Here is a 14,409-nt window from a genome sequence, read left to right as displayed (position 1 = left end):
AGAGGGCACGAACCTGGATAAACATCTTCTCCTTCGTCCCTTGTTATCCATCGATCCAAGATCCACAGTTCGCCCCCTACTCGAGATCAACCGGTTTTGACACCAACAATCGGCGAGCAAGACCAGTGGATGGTGGCGGTTTTGGTGTTCAGGCTTATGCGGCAACTGTGATAACGTCAACGACGTCAACGACACGACAATGGTCGAGGAGTTGGTTCATCTCCGACGTGTCCACGGGGTTACCTCGGTTTGATTTTCTACTATGAAGTTGAAGGTGCAGCGGCGGGGCCCTGTGGTGTATGATGATTGGTGCAGGTGGATTGTTCGACTATCTCCTGTGGCACGAGTCATGCCTAGTTTTGTTCTTCATAGTTCTCCTTGAAAGGAAGAGTTGTCGTCTGGTCACAAGTGGCTGAATTGGGCGCAAATCTTCATACGACTTCACTCGGCCACTACACTGTGGGTTGAGTCGACGATCGCGTGCGACGAAGTCGGGATCGTTTAATCGTAGTTTAGGATTGGCAATGACACCTCTAGGGAAGGAATGATGACGATGACACCTCTACGTTGTCTCGAGGAGGCACTTTTTAAAGTGGTGAGTGTGGGTATCTTGTGTCCCGCTCAATGGTTGTGACGATTTTAACCCAATTTTATATTAATTAATCGGACAACTCTTTTCTCCTTAATAAATAGTTGAGTCAAAACTTGTGCCCTCATTTCGAAAAAGGTGTTACGGCTCATTCTTGTAGGTGATTAATATTAATATTAATCCTGCATGAGAGAATAGACGTTTGGCTCTTGGCCTCCATGAAGTTTTTTTTGAATTTTTTTTTCAAAACTCAAACTTTTTGGATTAAAAAAAATCTAAGACACATTATGCAAGTAAATAAGGATGTTATGTGTATGTGTGTAAAATTTTAGAATGAAAAAGTTAAAATGTGACGTGTATAAAAAAGACAAATTCATGACCTAGTATCATGTATTAAAAAGCTTTAAATTTATCTTTTTGCACAACCCTCATTTCAACATATTTTGGCCTGAAAATTTAAAACATACTCCATCCGTCCTAAAATTCTTGTCTTAAATTTTTCTAGATATGAATTTATCTAGTCATGTTTTAGTATTTTGATACATCCATTTTTAGATAGATCTAAGACAAGAATTTTGGGACGGAGGGAGTATGTGTTAGGCCTTCATGTATATCGGTGTTTTTTTCAGATTTTTTTGAACTGTAGAAAATATGAAATTTAACAAAATTCTGATTTTTAAAAACGGAGCTTCATGGAGCTCGGCCTCCAAAGACAATATTCGCCCTGCATGAGTATTTATTAATTAAAAAGAACATGCGCATTCATAGAAGACCATAGCAATCTATGTGCGCGCAATGGGTCAAGATATTTCAAGAAAATTTATTCACTCGCCTTCAGAAAATTCAGAGGACAGCTTTTACTTCAACAAAGAGCTTCAACGCGATGCACGAAGTTGCAAGGAACAGGGGATGCGGCTTGCCTGCGGCCGCTGCCTGCGACCATCCGTGCGCCACGCCCATCGTACGGCTGTGTCTCCACGTACTCCCCGCTCTTGATTTCGAGTGAAAACAAAAACAAAAATACACAGCATAATACCGACCGATTCCCATCCCAGTCCTATCCACATCTTTCCCCTTCTGTGTGTAGTGAGATGAAGCTCGTGCTACTCTAACCTCCAGCCACCGGAGCTCTCCAGCCGCCTGGATCTCGTCGTACCTCCGTCCGGCGTCCACCTAGATGAGCTAGCGCGTTTGTGTCCCCGTTCTCCTCCGACCGTACGTTCCCATCAAGACCATACCTCATCCCGCCCCGGCTCGGCTGGCCGCCGCTAGCGTGCGCGTGCGCTTGCCTGAATCGGCCGGACCTGCGTCGCTGCTCAAAGGTGCGGACCTTGGCAGACGCTTGCCGGAATCGTCTGGACCTGCATCGTTGCTCAAACGCGCGGAGCTTGGCGGGCGCTTGTCGAAACCGTCCGGACCCGCTTCGCTGCTCAAAGGCGCGGTGCTTGGGGCAGCTTGGAGGCGTGGAGACTGACGGGCGCCTGCGGGACGACAACACAAGAGGGCGGCACCTCGGTCTTGTGGAGGAGTTTGGAGGATCAGTCGAGGGAGAAAGAAGAAGGACGTCCACGAGCGCAGAAATTGATACGCCCCTGGAGAGGAAAAAAGGGGGACAGAGATGCTTGGAGGGGAAGAGGGACTGCAATCTTCAGGATCACGTACATAGGACACAGGTAAATTTCCTTTTCTTCTTTTATTGGTACCATAGATAATCTAGTGAAGTAGTATATTTGACTAGGGAGATTGAGTAGCATTCAGTTAACAGTACATACAAGTTCAAATAAAAATCAGTTGCAACTTGGAATTCTAACACACATGAGATAAAACTCGCAAGAACAAAATTAATTAGGTTGGCTTCGGTTGATTGAGAAAGAATTGATTTTGTCCTCTCATCAAACTAGTGTTAGAGGTCCCAATTGCCCCTTGCACTGACGGATTCAACACCGAATGTTGCCGTTGTAAATATGTATGCATGTGATTTGTTGGATGACCCTGTGTAGAAAATAAGAAAAGTTCAGTTTCATTTAGGATATAAAAGTACAATACTTATTTTCAACTTCAAAAAATTAGAATACTTGAAATGGAAGTGTGGACAGATTATACCACTTGAGTATTGTGTGGTTCTTGGGTCTGCGGTGGCATTGGGATGGTATGACCACTTGATTGCAACATTGAAGCATTTAGGATAGATGTTGGATTCGATTGATGGAGGAAGTCGTGTTTATCTCCTATCACCAAACCATAGTCAGAGGCCCCAATGGTCCCTTGCAGCGAGGTGTACATATTATTTGTCGGATGACTCTGTGAACAAAGCAAAGTTCAGTTGCACTGACGTTTAAAAATTAGGAAAACTTGAAAGTGTGGACTACTTCTACCATTGTTGTATTGTATGGTTGGAATCTAGCCAACGGTTGTTGGGTTTGTGCTGCCATAGGGATTACATTACTAATTGATGGTTGCATTGAATCCCTTAGCATAGCATTGTAGTGCAATTGATATGCAGCCATTTGATTCGTCAAAAATTCCATAGGACCCTATAGGAGATGATAGATGAAAGTTAGCACAAGTGAGGTTTTATAAGAAACAAGCAACAAAGTATTATTACCGTTGATGAGTCATGGGACTGTAGTTGTACAGTACCATTTGTCTCCTTCTTCTTCTTTAAAGTTGCTTTCTTCGAAGGTCCCTGACGAAAATGATAGATATAGCTCAGTACGTTGAATGTTCTATAGGAATCAAGTGACAAAAAATAATACCATTGAGGGGCCATGATGTTCTAGTTGCACAATATCATTTGTGTTCTTCTTCTTCTTTGAAGTTGCTTTCTCAAATCCACCAACGGGTCTTTTCGATCCTTTCACAGTCTTCTCCTTGACCTTCATACCTTTTGGTTTTGCAAGCCCCTCATCGTGTTTTGAAATTCTACTAGAAGGGATGTTCACTGCAGCCACTGTAATGCTAAATATCAGTCTTTGTTTTACAATAGTCTAGGCATTTATTGTTAGTATAATTTGTACCTTCTTTAGTACATGAGTTACCCAAATCTTGATCAGCGCTAACCAAATCTTGACCAGTGCTAACAAAATCTGGATCAGCCCTGAGCTTCAAGTATTTCTCCACATCTTGTGCTAATTGCTCTGCACACTTAGCAGCCTTATTGTATGATTCTTCTGACTCGGCGGCACGAGCAGCTATTTTCACAAATATTCTGCACAGTTCCTTGTATCGATTAGACATTCTTGCTTTTAGGTTATCATACTGGTTGCATTTGCTTGTTATATCTAGAACTTTGGCATCTATCGTCCATCTTTTCAAGATATATTCCCCAGGGATATGCTTGATATTATTGATATCAAGTACCTTTAAGCAATGAGAGCAAAGAATTTCAGCAAACTCAAACCTTTTGCAACTGCAGCTAATCTTTTCTTCTTTTGGAATGAATCTAACAACATGTTCACGTTGTGTGCCATGAAATTTTACTACATATATCTTCAGCTCTGTGTCACTTTTATCACAAAGCAATGTGTCGTAGTTTAGAGTCCGAAGCACTTGATCTGGAACCATCTTGAATATTGCTGGAGTATATGTAGCTGCAGCTTGTTTTAACATATAATTAGATTCAGCCTTCAACTTGGGAGTAGTCTGTGTTGCTTTGAAGTCATACTTCACCTCTTCACATCTTTTATCCGACACTAGCCGTTCAAAATGCTCAAAGAAAGTAAGCATGTCATATTTTATACTGATGTATCTCTTTAGTTCATTATTCATGCTTTCACTTCTTTGGGTAGTGCTCATGTGGGCAGAGAACGTACATTTACCATACACTAGTGCCCAGTGTTCCTTTTTCTCAAATAGCCTTTGCAGCCATTCATTGTCACGCAGTCCATACTTGTCAATCATTTTATCCCATGCGCCTACAAATTCATCCTCCTCTTCTATATCATATATACAGTGCTGAAAATCAACATTGAACTTCTTATATTCGTCAACAACTCCGGCCAGGTGCTTGCAAGCATTTTGATTCATATGCCACACACAAAGTCTATGATGAGAGTGAGGGAAGACTTCACGAGGTCACCTACCTTTTTCTCCATGTATTCTAATACTCCCCCTGTGTCACCTACCTTCGCTTTTATTGTTCTCTTTGAGTACAAACGGTTTTTCATATCTTGAGGTGTAAAGCCAAGGTTTTCACTTCCACCTGCTTCTTTGGCCATCAAATCGATTGTTGCTTTATTTGAAATGCCAACTGACTTTGCGACCTCTGCATTTGCTATCTGTGCTTCTGTCACTTTTCTCTGGGATCTCAAGTATTGGGCCATGATTCCATTAGCAAGATTATGGTTATGTGACGCCTCAAATTCATACACATAATAAAATCCATCTCTAAGGCTAATCTTCATACGGGCATCACAACCACATCGTGTTTCAGGCCTACTGTAAGTGAATGTGTCCTCTCTTTTATCTTCCCGGCGATGACCTATAAGTTGTTGTAAATGTCTTAGCAGATAAAGAAGTGATTAGAACTAAAACATGAAAGTAAACCATACCTTGACGAGAGCATGTAAATGTCCGTTGCTGCATTGTAGAAGAGTTCATCACTTTATGGCCACTGCTTCTTCTGATGCTAAAACCGATAGTTTTAGCATACTTGTTATAAAATAAATAAGCTTCCTCTTCAGATAAAAATTTCATGCCAAGCTTTGGTACCCTTCCGTCATCTACTGCAGTTTCTTGATCCTATGTCAGTTAGGATTCAATTTAGTCCATGAACTATATGCATTGTAAAAGGAACAGAAATAAACTGTAGTGGGTGTTTTCCAAAAACTGAAATCTGAGATGGTACAAAAAGTCTGAATGTGCAACTAAATGTGAAAATGCAACGAAACTAAATTTCCGTTGTTGTTTGGCTTTTGCAGCTTGCGGCTTTTGTCGCTGATTCATCATCAGAACCGAGTGAGATTTCTTACTTTAGGTGCGTGAGATTGTTCATCAACGTCCTGATTCTCTGGAACACTCCTTGGAGAAGCCGTCAGGGATGCAAGACTCGGAGAAGCCATCGGGGGTGGAGATTCCTTTGCTACTCAATTCAAGAGAAGAATTTCTTGATTCATGGTTAGGCCGCCATTGATAGTTGTGCGTTTTAAGGCTGTAGGTCACTTCCGTCTAATATGAGAAGTAGATCTTACATGTTGGCGCCCTTTTTTGTATTAGGAGGTTCTTTTTCCGGGTGATTGGATTCTTTCCCGCTGGTTTGCGTGCAGTTTTAATGATGAGAGTATTACGGAAGGAAATCAGTATTATGCTGTGTATTTTTGTTTTTCTTTTCACTCAAAATCAAGAGCGGTGGAGTGCGTGAAAACACAACCATACGATGGGCGTGGCGCACGGATGGTCGCAGGCAGCGGCCGCAGGCAACCTGCGTCCGCTACAGAGCGCCTGCATACGCGTGATCAACGCTAATAATTTTCCGACTGGAATACATTGCGTCGCGCGCAGCACGAGCCTGGACTTCCTCCGTATGCCCAAGCCGCACACCTCTGCCATGTCGAGCTCCTCCGGCCTCCCGCCGTCGGGGAGCTCCCAGTCGAAGTGGTAGAGGAGGCCCGCGAGCACCAGCTCCATGTTGGCGAGGGCGAGCGCGATGCCGGGGCACATCCTCCTGCCGGCGCCGAAGGGGATGAACTCGAAGTCACCGCCCCTGAAGTCCGCGACGGCGCTCTCCTCCTCGAACCTCTCGGGCCTGAACACCTCGGCGTCCTCCCAGCAGGCGCCGTCCCTGGCCATGGCCCACGCGTTCACCAGCACCCTCGTCCCCTCGGGGACGTGGTAGCCCATCACGTCGCACGCCTCCCGGCACTGCCGGGGCAGCAGGAACGGCACCGGCGGGTGCAGCCGCAGCGTCTCCTTGATCACCAGGTGGAGGTAGCTCAGCTTCCCCATGTCGCCCTCCGTCAGCCTGTGCTGGCCTCTGAATGCCTCCCGGACCTCGGCCTGCGCCTTGCGGAGGAGGCGCGGCTCCTTCACGAGCTCCGCCATGGCCCATTCCAGCGTCGTCGCCGACGTCTCGCCCCCGGCCGCGAAAACCTCCTGGAATTGGCATGGTAGCACCAGCGTTGGAGTGTGTGAGTTTGACAAGGAGACAACGTACGTGACGTGACGACGGGGGTGGCAAGCAATTAACCTGGATGACGGTGATGATGATGTCCGTGGTGAGGGCGCACTTGACGCCGCCGTCCTTCTGCACCCTCAGCAGCACGCCGAGCAGGTCGTCCTCGCCGTCGCCGCCGCTGCCTTGGCCGCCCTCGGCGCGCTCGCGCTCGCGGATGATGTCGCTCAGGATGTCGCGCATGTTGCGGTTGCACTGCTCGGCCTCGCGAAGCCCGCTGCAGAGCCAGCGCGCCAGCGTCGACGACGGGAACAGGTCGGACAGGTTGTTGCCGGTCGTCAGCCTCGCGATCTCGTCGAGCTCGTGTTGAGTAAATAGGTAATTTTCCGAGCAGATTAATCAATGAAATAATTACTAACATGGCATTGACTAGGTTCATGACATACTGATCACGGAGTATACTAGCAAGTACTACCCATATAACAGAAACATTTACGCATATAGGCAATACTACTGGTGCAGACAGAAACAGGAGAGAGACAAACACATCATACCCTCCGATCGGCCAGTTGGCCGTAGCAGCAGCGGCGGCGGCAGTATCCTTTGCCGCCTTCTTCTCGGCATCGGCCTTCTCACGGATGAGACGGTCAGCTTCGCTTGGTGAAGACATGACGATGACGAGGGCGACGCGGACGTAGACGAAGCAGACGGACGGAGACGAGCAGCCGCGTGATCGCTCCCCAAAAACCTAATCGCCCCTCTCCCGTACAGGAACCGGAGAGGCGAGGTTTCGGAGGCCTGCTCTCCCGTCGACCGTGTACGCGGTAAACGGGACGGAGTCGCCGGCGGCAGCAGCAGTCAAGGAAGGAACGCGTCAGGCAGATGTGATCTGATTCTCGTGACAGCTAGGGTAGGCGATAGCCTGCTTATAAAGGCGGCTGGGTGGAGAGACGTGGGCCAAACCCACGTCCGAGTCGGTAACAGCCACGATCCGACGTCTCGGATCGTGCCTTGTCCGTTACGTATTCTCCGTTCCTGACCGGCAAAAATAAGCGCGTAGGTATGAGCTCGACTCGGCTCATTCCCGCAACCCGCGACGCGGCGAGACGGGTGGCGGAGGAGGAGTGCGCGAGGGCACCTTCTCTTCTCACTCTCCAATAGCATGTGGAAGAGAGATCCTTATAAAGGGGTCCAACTTCTCCTCCACTAGCGGGGTGGGACTAAACTTCCCACCACCTTGTCATGCCACCACCTACATGGGCCCTTGGAGATTTTTCTGAAATATGTCTTATGGGCCTAAGGCCCATCTCTAATTTCAACAATCCCCCACCAGATCTCAAGGGCACATCGTGTTCCTTCGTTCCAAACACTGTTTTTAATATACCAGCGTTTCAGTGAAGACCTGTTAAGGTTGAGCTTCACCTAGAGAAAGTAACTACACCCCTTTACAACTGAACAATGGACTATGCCTTGAATTGTCAGTTTGGCGTAAAGGAGCTTCACCACAAGTCTTACTAGTACTAGGCTGCCGAAGGTGACCCCTCGGGTGGAGCATATTAGTCACACTCCTGGCCTATTCATGAGTTTACTAGAGATCACCCAAATCTAATAGACTGTGACCAGCAGTCAAGCTCATATAGGTGTGTTCCTCCAAAGATCGCTCTGTAGGACAGCATCTTGCTTACATATAAGCTTTAGAACACATTAAGACAGTAGTCATCCTACCATACAGTATCCGAGAGTATTGCATCTCCAACGGAGTGGGTTAGTAAAGTTACTCTCCTCAGTTCACCACTGGCTTGTTTTCCCAGGTCCTACTTCACGGGATCTCCGATCATATAGGTTGGGTTACTGCCATGGCAACTCATGTGGGTCTCATACCCATATCCCTCGATGCACTGTCTATCACAACACGTGATAGCCCTTTAGTAAAGGGATCTGCCAGATTCTTAGCCGTTTGGATGTAATCCAACGCTATCACTCCGGAGTTTCTCAAACGTCTGACAGACTTCAATCTCATTCTTATATGTTTGTTGGACTTCATATTGTCCTTTGAACTCTTCACTTTAACAATAACTGTTTGATTATCGCAGTTCATAAGGATAGCCGGAACCGGCTTCTCAACCACAGGTAAGTCCATCAAAAGATCTTGAAGAAATTCTGCTTCGACACCAGATGTGTCTAATGTTGTTAATTCCGCTTCCGTTGTCGATCTTGTTAAGATCGTTTGCTTGCAAGACTTTCAGGAAATAGCACCACCCCCAAGAGTAAACATATACCCAGTAGTGGCCTTCATCTCATCAGCATCAGAGATCCAATTCGCATCACTATACCCTTCAAGTACCGATGGGAATCCTGTATAGTGAAGCCCGTGGTTGACAGTACCTTTCAAGTAGCGCATAATTCTTTCAACAGCACGCCAATGAACATCGCCCGGGTTTGCAACAAACCGGCTAAGTTTGCTCACATCAAACGCGATGTCAGGCCTCGTTGCGCTAGCTAGGTACATAAGCGAACCGATAATTTGAGAGAATCTCAATTGATCTATAGTTGTGCCTTTAAACTTTCTAATAAGCACACTAGGATCATATGGTGTTTGAGAAATTTTGCAGTTTGAATATCCAAAGCGACTCAAAATCTTCTCAACATAGTGGGATTGCAGAAGTGTAATCCCACCCTCATCATCTCTCAACAGCTTGATGCTCAAGATAACATCAGCCACCCCAAGGTCCTTCATCTCAAAGTTTTGAGACAGAAAAGACTTGACCTCCTCAATTACTTTGAGGTTAGTTCCAAATATCAGTACGTCATCAACATACAAGCACAATATAACTCCTTCGCCCCCACCATGGCGATAGTATACACATTTGTCAGCTTCATTAACAACGAAGCCAACAGATGTCAGAGTTGTATTAAACTTCTCATGCCATTGCTTAGGTGCTTGTCTCAGACCATATAAAGATTTCAGCAACTTACACACCTTTCCTTCCTGACCTTCTATTACAAAGCCATCTGGCTGTTGCATATAGATTTCCTCATTTAGCTCTCCATTCAGGAAAGCCGTCTTAACGTCCATTTGATGAACGAGAAGACCATGAGAGGCCGCCAATGAGAGTAGTACTCGAATGGTGGTCAGTCTAGCCACAGGTGAATAAGTATCGAAGAAATCTTCTTCTTCTTTCTGGGCATAGCCCTTGGCCACAAGCCTAGCCTTGTACTTTTCAATTGTACCATCGGGCCTAAGCTTCTTTTTGAACACCCACTTGCATCCCAATGGTTTGCAACCATAGGGACGGTCAGTGATTTCCCATGTCCCGTTAGCCATGATGGAATCCATCTCGCTACGGACCGCACTTTCCAGTAATCAGCATCTGGAGAAGCATACGCTTCTGAAATAGAAGTGGGATTATCATCCATGAGGTATATGAAGAAATCATCACCAAAGGTCTTTGCAGTCCTTTGTCTCTTGCCCCTACCACGGGCTTCCTCGTCATCCTCCTCAGGATTTTCATCATGTGTTTGTTCATAGTATTCCATAGGAATGGCAGGCTCAGGAGTTATCTCAGATTCCTGTCTAGAAGTGCTTTGCATATCTCTCATGCGAAATATATCCTCAAAGAATGTAGCATCCCTCGACTCCATTATTGTACCGACCTTCACATCAGGTACCTCAGATTTCACTACTAGAAATCTATAGCCTACGCTATTCTTAGCGTATCCCAAATTAACGCAGTCCACCGTCTTTGGTCCAAGCTTACGCTTCTTGGGGATCGGTACATTGACTTTCGCCAAGCAGCCCCAAGTACGTAAGTACGAGAGCGTCGTCCTTCTCTTCGACCACTCCTCGTAGGGAGTGACCTCATTATCTTTTGTAGGAACTTTATTCAGGACATGACACGCGGTCAATATAGCCTTCCCCCACCATGCCTTGGATAAACCCGATGTATCTAACATGGCGTTAACCAAATCAGTTAGAGTACGGTTTTTCCGCTCGGCAACCCCGTTTGACTGGGGTGTATAGGGAGGCATCCTCTCATGAATAATGCCGTGTTCCGCACAAAATGAATCAAAATTCGTTGGAGAAGTGCTCTCCACCACGATCAGACCGGACTCTTTTAATTTTCTTTTCAAGTTGATTCTCAACTTCTGCCTTATAGATTTTAAAGCAGTGTAGAGCCTCATCTTTAGTATTTAACAGATACACATAGCAATATCTAGTGGAATCATCTATCAATGTCATGAAATATTTCTTTCCACCTTTAGTCAACACACCATTCATCTCACAAAGATCAGAATGTATGAGTTCTAATGGTGCCAAGTGTCTCTCCTCTGCAGCCTTGTGAGGCTTGCGAGGTTGCTTTGCTTGCACACACGAATGTCACTTAGAACCTTTGGCTAAAGTGAAAGTTGGGATTAAATTCAGTTTTGCTAGCCGCGACATAACACCGAAACTTATGTGACAAAGACGTGAATGCCAAACTTCAGATTCATTAACACTCGAATGAATATTGTTCGCGACTTTATTACAAAAATCTGCAAGAGAAAGGCGGAACAGACCTCCGCATTCATAACCTTTTCCAACGGAAAGTCCATATTTCGTAACTACTACTTTATTAGATTCGAATACCAACTTAAACCCTTCTCTACACAGAAGGGAGCCACTAACGAGATTCTTTTTGATGGCGGGGACATGCTGCACGTTCTTCAGCTGCACGATCCTTCCCGAAGTAAACTTCAGATCGACAGTGCCAACACCAAGAACAGAAGCACTCGCGCCATTCCCCATCAATACGGACCCGCGACTGGTGGCCTGATAAGAAGAGAACAATGATAAGTCAGCACACACATGAATATTTGCACCCGTGTCCACCCACCAATCGGTGGACTGTCAAACTGTAAATACAGTAAGTAAATTACCGTACCTAGATGCATCACTTTCATTGTTGCCCACAATCATATTGGCAAACTTGGAGTCCTGCGCCGGCTTATTGTACTTGTTTGGGCATTTGTTCGCCCAATGTTCCTCTGAACCACAAGTATAGCAACCATCTCCCTTCTTATTCTTCTTGAAGGGCTTCTTTCCCTTCTTCTTGAAGTCGGTATTCTGTTGGACATAATTCTTTCCCTTGGGCTTGTGGGAATTGAAGTTCCTTTGATGTACCATATTGGAAGCAGAAGAGCTTTCCACCGCTTTTCCATTGGAGTCCTTTGCTCTCGAGTTCTTCTCAACACTCAGATGGCCGATGATGTCCTCTACTGAGAACTCACGCCTCTGATGTTTCAGAGTAGTAGCAAAGTTACTCCAGGAATTAGGGAGCTTAGCAATTATACAGCCCGCGACAAACTTGCCCGACAATTTGCACTTAAGAACCTCAAGTTCCTTAGCTATGCATATTATCTCATGAGCTTGTTCCAATACAGAACGGTTGTCAACCATCTTGTAATCGTGGAACTCCTCCATAACATACATCTCACTCCCAGCATCGGTGGCCCCGAATTTAGATTCGAGCGCCTCCCACAAGTCCTTGGCAACATGCATATGTAAATATGCATCAACCAGCTTATCTCCGATCACGCTAATGACTGCTCCAAGCAATAGGACGGTGGCCTCCTTAAACATCTTCTCCTGTTCAGGAGTGATAGTTTCCGTATGAGTGACACCGGCTACCCAGAACACGTTCATAGCTATGAGCCATAAGGTGGTTCTCGTTTGCCAACGCTTGAAAAAGGTACCGGTAAACTTATCCGGTTTCAGTGCAGCAGCAAAACCATTACTCGAAAAAGTCCTACAGAAATTAGGTTTTTGGATTGTTGAGTAAATAGGCAATTTTCCGAGCAGTATCCTCTGCCGTAGCAGCGGCGGTGGCAGTATCCTCTGCCGCCTTCTTCTCAGCTTCGGCCTTCTCGCGGACGAGACGGTCAGCTTCGCTTGGTGAAGACATGGCGATGACGAGGGCGACGCGGACGTAGACGAAGCAGACGGACGGAGATGAGCAGTCGCGTGATCGCTCCCCAAAAACCTAATCGCCCCTCTCCCGTACAGGAACCGGAGAGGCGAGGTTTCGGAGGCCTGCTCTCCCGTCGACCGTGTACGCGGTAAACGGGACGGAGTCGCCGGCGGCAGCAGCAGTCAAGGAAGGAACGCGTCAGGCAGATGTGATCTGATTCTCGTGACAGCTAGGGTAGGCGATAGCCTGCTTATAAAGGCGGCTGGGTGGAGAGACGTGGGCCAAACCCACGTCCGAGTCGGTAACAGCCACGATCCGACGTCTCGGATCGTGCCTTGTCCGTTACGTATTCTCCGTTCCTGACCGGCAAAAATAAGCGCGTATGTATGAGCTTGGCTCGACTCATTCCCGCAACCCGCGGCGCAGCGCTGCGTGATGAGGCGTGGCGTGGCGAGGCGGGCGACGGAGGAGGAGTGCGCGAGGGCACCTTCTCTTCTCACTCTCCAATAGCATGTGGAACAGAGATCCTTATAAAGGGGTCCAACTTCTCCTCCACTAGCGGGGTGGGACTAAACTTCCCACCACCTTGTCATGCCACCACCTACATGGGCCCTTGGAGATTTTTCTGAAATTTGTCTTGTGGGCCTAAGGCCCATCTCTAATTTCAACAGCTCGTGCAGGAACTTCTCGCGGCGTGCGCACCGGCTACCGATGGCCGACCGCACCACGACGTCGCTTACCACGCGTGCCAGCCGCTCCCCGATCTCCACGACGGCGCCGTCGGAGCGAGCGCACTCGTCAACGACGGATCGGAGCAGGCTGCCGGCCTCCTCCTCGCGGATGCGGCCGAAGGACTGCACGCGGCACGCGCTGAGGAGCTCGAGCACGCACACCCGGCGGAGCTGGCGCCAGAGGTCGCCGTAGGGGGAGAAGAGGACGTCCTGCCCGCCTCAGGAGAAGACGGCCAGTGTGGGCGTCATGTGGCGGTCGGCGAAGGCGACGTCGTGCGTCTTGAGGACCTCCCTAGCGGCCTTGGCGAACGAGACGACCAGCGTGGGCACGGCGCCGAAGCGGAGCAGCATGAGCTGGCCGTGCCTGCCGGCGAGCTCCCTCACGGCTCGGTGCGGCAGGGCGCCTTGGCGCGACAGCAGGACATGGTGGAGGCTGCCGACGAGCGGCAGCTGCCATGGCCCGGGCGGCAGCCGCTTCCGTGGCGCCGGCGAAGCGTATGCGTACACGCTCTTGGCGACGAGGTTGACGAGTAAGAAGAACAGCAAACCGAGCAGCGGCAGTGCTATGAGCTCCATTGTTGGAGTATGGACGGAGGAGCTAATCTCTTGCATGATGGAGGGAAGCATGTGTTTCGGTGCGAATTTATAGGGTCAATTACTCATGTGCGACACATTTGATGCGAATTGGATCCTGTGCGACGTTTCATTGGCCCAAATAGCCAAAGGCCCACTCGGGCGATTAAAATGGTCATCAACGGGAATGAGGTTATGTTTAAGACATGTGGGTCCTATTTGGCAGTGCATCTACTTACGGGTCCCACTTGGCAGTGCATCGGATGAGACGTGTCCCCGTGCCTGGCTTGTCTGTCTGAATCGCCCGTCTGAAGCTCTGTTGCTCCCTCCATTCCGTTCCCGGCGGTGAGCCAAAGACGACGGCGACGCTTTTGTTGCAGCGGCGGAGCTTTCGATCTCGGCGGCGGCGACGGTTGTGGTGAGTGAATCCGGAACCCTTGTCCAGCCTGTTCCCTTCTG

General features: G+C 47.7%; 2 pseudogenes; both read right to left on the bottom strand.

The window, feature by feature from the left end:
• Window positions 1-1,451: 1,451 nt before the first annotated feature.
• On the bottom strand, window positions 1,452-5,649 carry LOC123397210 (annotated as a pseudogene).
• A 277-nt stretch (window positions 5,650-5,926) lies between these two features.
• Window positions 5,927-13,953, bottom strand: LOC123397208 (annotated as a pseudogene).
• Between the last annotated feature and the right edge of the window lie 456 nt (window positions 13,954-14,409).

Source organism: Hordeum vulgare, chromosome 5H (genome assembly GCF_904849725.1).
Source record: "Hordeum vulgare subsp. vulgare chromosome 5H, MorexV3_pseudomolecules_assembly, whole genome shotgun sequence".
Lineage (NCBI taxonomy): Eukaryota > Viridiplantae > Streptophyta > Magnoliopsida > Poales > Poaceae > Hordeum > Hordeum vulgare.
The sequence above is the reverse complement of the archived record's forward strand: the minus strand, read 5'-3'. Positions and strand labels throughout refer to the sequence as shown.